Genomic DNA, 4,917 nt, shown 5'->3' on the forward strand with positions numbered 1-4,917 from the left:
AAGATCGTCTGTGTGAAGAGGATTATGAGAAAAGAGAGGAACGAGACTTCATACAAACTTGTACCAACGGGCACAGTAACTATAACATTCGCTTCAATGAACCTACCGGACTACGTGGACCTGCACGGCTGGAGATTTCCAATCTATCCGTACGTACCTCCTGTTAAACAATGCTACCACTGTATGAGATTTGGGCATCTTGCCAAATACTGCAAAAACACGACACCAGTTTGCTCTATATGCACAGAAAGTCACTCTTATAAAGAATGCTCAACTGCCGTCAGTGAAGCCAAATGCATTCACTGCAAAGGTAACCACCTTAGTATATCAAGCAAATGCCCAATTAAACAACAAAAAATTAAAGAGAACCAAAACAATATAAACAAAAGGTCCTTTGCTGAATTGTTTAATGAGAAGTCGTTTCCTTCACTAGGGAATAAAGCTAGACCTATATCATCTTCAGAACAATTGATATCTTTGCTGAACTCAGATGATATATTGAATGTGTTATTGAACTCTATAGTTAAAATAATTGCATTAAACAAAACACAAGACAAGTCTATCTCCTCTGAATTTATTAAAACTGTCTTAATGGATACTATCCATAAAAAGTAATTCACTACAACTTTTTCCTTTTTTTTTTTGTTTTCATGGATCAGTTGCGAATAGTACAATGGAATGCTCAGAGTTTAAATAGTAACAAATTTCACTTTACACAGTTTTTATATGACTATAATATCCATATTGCTCTTATCAGTGAAACTTGGTTAAAAGCTACACAATGTTTTAAAATAAATGGTTATAACATAATTAGATTGGATTCAGGCAATGATCACAATGGTGTTGCTATACTTATTAACAATCAGCTACATTATCAGCATATAAGTACTACATATGATGATTCTAATCAAAATATAGCATTACGTTTATATTTTGGCTCTAAACAAATTACTTTTCTTAGTTATTATAGTCCTCCTAATTCTCCTAATTTCACAAAAACTTCACTCAATGCTCTTTTTAACAGTCTTCCAGAACCAGTATTTATTGCTGGTGATTTTAATGCGCACCATTCTGTTTGGGGTTGTTCTTCTGTTGATAACAGAGGTGATGTTCTTCTTAAATGTATAGATGATAATAATTTAGTACTGCTAAATGATGGCAGATTAACTACTGTAGGATCTAACACATGGCGGCAAAATGCTCTTGATCTGACTCTGGTTTCCCCCTCCCTGGCTGCTGCCTGCGAGTGGGGTGTTCATGACGATGCGTTGGGTAGTTATCATTTTCCTGTAATCACAAAAATTTCCTTTAGTACTGTTGGGGAGCATTTCCCTTCATCTACATCTACATCTCATATTAATTATCGCTTGATAGACTGGACTAAGTATACTAAGAATATTAATGATTTATTGCCGAATTTTCAATTTGACTACACCAATCCCTTGCAGGCTTATGATCAACTTGTTAATTTAATACATTTGGCTATACAATTATCTCTTCCTAATATAAAAAAGTCTTCTAATAATATGGCTTCTAACACAAGATCTCATAAGAAAAGATCTTTACCCTGGTGGAATGATAATTGCAATACAGCTGTAACTGTTTGTAAAAATGCATACTTGGTTTTTAAAAATAATCCAACAGAGTCAAATTATATTGAATTTAAAAAGCAGCAAGCTCGTAAGAAACTTATTATTAAAACTGAAAGAAGGTTGAGCTGGGAAAGACTCTGTGAAACTTTTAATAGATTAACTCCACTATCTAGAATTTGGTACTATATTAGGAAATTTAACAAGTCATTTATTTCTAACAGTAGGTCACAAGTTGTTTTAGACTGGGTTCATGACTTTTTGACAAAGTATACTCCTGACACAGTTGAACAACCATTGTCTTCTTCACAAACTGTCACAAGTACTAAGTATGAATTTTTGACTAAAGACTTTACCCTGTCTGAATTAAACTCTGCAATATTCTCACGTAAAGACACTGCATGTGGTTTGGATAATATTAAATACAAGACATTAAAAACGATGAGCTGTGAAAGTCGCATAATTGTATTGGGTATTTATAATACTTTATGGCAGAACTCTATTATTCCTGTTGATTGGAAAATTGATCTTCTTATTCCCCTTTTAAAGCCAAATAAACAACCTGAAGTAGCAGGGTCATATCGGCCAATTACTTTAACTTCTTGCATGGGAAAGATATTTGAACAATTACTCAAGCAGCGCTTAGAATTTTACATTGAAAATAATAGTCTATTACCTTCAAACCAGTTCGGGTTTCGACGTGGGAAGTCAGCCAGGGAGAGTATAGCACATCTTCATCTTGATATTTTTAATTCTATTCGTAATCATCAAGTGCTTGTGGCTATTTTTGTAGACATTGTTGGAGCATTTAACAATGTTAACCATCACATTCTTGCACAGGAGCTGAGATTCCTGAATTTTCCTGAAAAAATAATATTTTGGATTTTTAATTTTTTACATAGTAGAAAAGTATTTGTTAGAGTTAATCATAATTGTGGCCTAATAGGGCCTAGACTCAGCCATAAAGGTGTATGCCAGGGTGGCATATTAAGTCCTTTATTATTTGCCCTTTATATACATAGATTAAATTCAATTTTGGGTTCTGAAATATTAAACCTACAGTATGCTGATGATCTAGTTGTTTATGCCTCTGGAGCTAATGTTGCTAATATTGTACAGTCTTTAAACAATGCTTTACTTAAATTACATGAGTACTTTTCATACTTGAATTTAGAATTAAGCACTGACAAGAGTAAAGTTGTAATTTTTAATAGAATTCGGCCTTTTAATGTGAAATTATTCTATAATAATCAATTATTGCCAATTGATACTACTGTTAGATTCTTAGGTGTTATATTTGTAAATAACTTGTCTTGGACAAAATATGTAAATTCCATTGTAGATCGTGCTACAAAATCTTTTAATACCTTAAAAGCCTTGGCTGGTACAAGCTGGGGTGCTGATCCAAAGATTTTACTGATGCTTTATAAGTCTCTGGTGAGAAGCCACTTTGAGTATGCTTTCTTGTGTTATGCTGAAAACAAAAAATTAGTTAATAAATTAGAAATTTTACAAAATAAAAATCTTCGCACAGTCACTGGTGCTATGAGAACAACACCCATTGTTTCTTTACAAGGAGAATGTCAGATGCCTCCTCTCTTACTCAGATTTAAATATTTAAAATTTCGTTTTCTTTTAAAACTGTCCTCTCAACATAATCATCCTCTTATGAATAAATTATCAACATATTTTCATCTTTTGTCACCTTTGAGTGATACTGCCCCTTATATACTTCACGACTTCTCAGAGATCCTTCAATTTAATCAGCAGTACCACATTTATAAAAGTGTGTACACATGGCCTTGCTATAGTGGAAGTTTTGAGAGTAAATATAGTGGTATGAATATTGTTATCAACCGTGACCTACAAACGAAGGAAGAAGTGTATGAACTGATAGCAAATTATCCTGATTATCACAGTATCTATACCGATGGCTCCAAATGTGAAGACAAGGTGTCAAGCGCTTTTTATGTATCTCATAGCAAGTCAGGAAATGGAATTGTATTACCTGGACACACTAGCATTTTTACAGCGGAATGCATGGCGATTGTTTTGGCTCTTCAGTTTATTGAACAGAACTCAAATTTGATCAGGTGCAGGTGGCTAATAATATCTGACAGCATGAGTGCTTTATCCTCCCTTCAATCCGACGTCATAAATACTTCTGCTAACTACATTCAATACGAAATTAAAGCTTTGTACTGGAAATTGAAAGAAAACCACATTTCTGTTACTTTCTTATGGACTCCGTCTCATAAAGGTGTATTTGGCAACGAACAAGCTGACTACTTAGCGAAAACGATCACAAACTACAGTGACATTGATAGAGCAAACGTCAGACCTAGTATTGCTATACCATACACTGATCTCTACCCTGTACTCAGGCGAAAAATGTACGAAGATTGGTCTAAACACTGGACAAATATTGTTGAAAACATTGAAAGTCGGAAAGGGACTTGGTATTGGGCTATAAATAATAAGATTGTGTTGCCCTGGTTTGCTAGACACAAAAATCTACTTCCTAGAAAATTTTACACGACTCTTTGTCGTCTTCGCTTTGGTCATTGCAGAGTTAATGCGCATTTAGCTAGAATGAGAATAATTGCATCCCCTACGTGCAATTTATGCTCTATAGAAGATCAAACTTTGGATCACATTTTCTACAATTGTCCTCATTTTGCAATAGAACGTTTGCTTTTAATGGATGACTTGCTTAATATTTACAAAGAGCCTGGCAAAGTCCCGCGTGCTGTGCTTGAACTGCTTCAAAATCCTGAGACTTACTTAGCACTGTATAAATTTGTTTCTAGAACTTTATTGGAAATTTGAAGACTATACTTACGTACTTACCTTAATTGGTTGGTACTTGGTTGGTACAATTGTCAACCTTTACCGGATTATACTTTACTGGAATGGAACCTCTTATTATTGGATATGACAAGATCATGGATAAAGACGAGGCTTAGGCCTAAACTGGATTTTACTTTCAAGATTTTGGATACAGAAGACAAGGCTTAGGCCTAATATGGACTTTAAATGAAAGAGATTAAAAACTGAAGACAAGGCTTTGGCCTAATAAGAATATTAAATGAGAGAGATTGTAAACTGAAGACAAGGCACTGGCCTAAATTGGATATTGAAAACTGAAGACAAGGCTTTGGCCTAATAAGAATATTAAATGAGAGAGATTGAAAACTGAAGACCAGGCTTAGGCCTATTTTGATCGTGATTTTCGAATATTAAATTACTAAAGTCAAGGCTGTATGGTCCTCAGATCTTTGCCTGCCTTATATAAGGCGAATTTAAACAACAACAACAACAATCAATA

Source organism: Pectinophora gossypiella, chromosome 11, assembly GCF_024362695.1.
Source record: "Pectinophora gossypiella chromosome 11, ilPecGoss1.1, whole genome shotgun sequence".
Classification (NCBI taxonomy): domain Eukaryota; kingdom Metazoa; phylum Arthropoda; class Insecta; order Lepidoptera; family Gelechiidae; genus Pectinophora; species Pectinophora gossypiella.